Source organism: Benincasa hispida, chromosome 8 (genome assembly GCF_027475165.1).
Source record: "Benincasa hispida cultivar pf3 chromosome 8, pf3_genome.v1.1, whole genome shotgun sequence".
Taxonomy (NCBI): Eukaryota; Viridiplantae; Streptophyta; class Magnoliopsida; order Cucurbitales; family Cucurbitaceae; genus Benincasa; species Benincasa hispida.
In genome coordinates, this window is record NC_143485.1 from 2,236,201 (window position 1) to 2,237,610 (window position 1,410).

Below are 1,410 nucleotides of genomic sequence, written 5' to 3' on the forward strand. Positions count from 1 at the left end.
AACAATTGAGTGGCCTCATGCTTCATCGCATTGTAAATGGTACTTGATCATTGCTAAACGATCGTGGTTACTCGCCCATTTTACTAAACGATCAGGAAGAAGTCTTCGCCTAGGTAGTTCAAGACCCGGTTTGCTTGTGAACCGGTTTGCTTGATGGTTTTATGTAATAGATAGAATTTAATTTCTAGTTTTTTAGGCTAATCATCTTGGTCCATTAATTTTGTGAATGTACATAGGATGTATGTTTTATTATATGTCATATAGTATGCCATATGGTTGAATTCCCACCATAGGTTATGCATTGGTCATGCATCATCTCTATATTGTAAGGGTTCTGATATAGTAGTTTGCATGATTAAATTACATAAGAGCATGCTCATGGATCATCTAATATAAGAGTTATATTCGTGCATGCATTAAGCATATACATGCATCATCTTTATATTATAGGTGTTATAGTATAAGGGTGTATGGAAGCATGTATGCTTAGTTCATTACCAAGTATATAAGAGTTATATATAGTAACGAATGGACATTGCATGAAGCATGACACATAGGTTAAATTTATAAGAGCTATAAATACTTAGTTTTGCTAAGCAATGTGAATGGTTTTAGTTGTTTCTTTTATAAGAGTTATAATGGAAATTAGAACTAAAATCAATAAGAAAGACATGCATACGAACTTAGGCTTGAATAATGTTTTAAAAGAGTTTTAAAATTTGATGGAGATAGGCCGAAGATCACGGTTCTGAAGAGATTAGAAACCTAAGGTTTAATCTTTTAATCAATTTAATAGGATTAAATTGACTAATAAAAGATTAAATATGTAGCAAATCTATCTATAAGAGACCTTTTGTCTAAAGCAGGTTCTGTCTAGGCTGGGGTACTTAAGCTGACAGAAACGGAACACCCCTACCTGGATTTTAAATTCATTAAATTTTGAAAGGATGTAATTTATCTCAACTATTGGATTACATATTCCAATTTTGGTTTGGAGCCAAAATTAAGTTAATTAATTGGAGAAGTAATTAGTTTGAGATTAATTTGATAAGAGATTTGAAATTTTTGGATTATTTTGGATAAAGATTTGAAAATAAATTAAAAAATGGAAAATATTTGATAAGAGATTTGGAATTTTTGGATTATTTTGGATAAAAATCTAGAATTTTTGGATTATTTTGGATAAAGATTTGAAAATTAAAAAGAAAAGAAAAGAAAAGAAAAGAAAAGAATTAGGATTTTGGAAATTAAAAGGAATTTGAAATTTAGGAAGAAAAATGAGAAATTGTAGTTTTAAATTTTATCATCTTTAATTTTGGAGATTGGATCCAAATTAAGGAAAATGATTAATTTAAATTGAGTTGATAAGAGAAATTTGGATTTAAGTTAAAATAGTTAGACTATGGAATT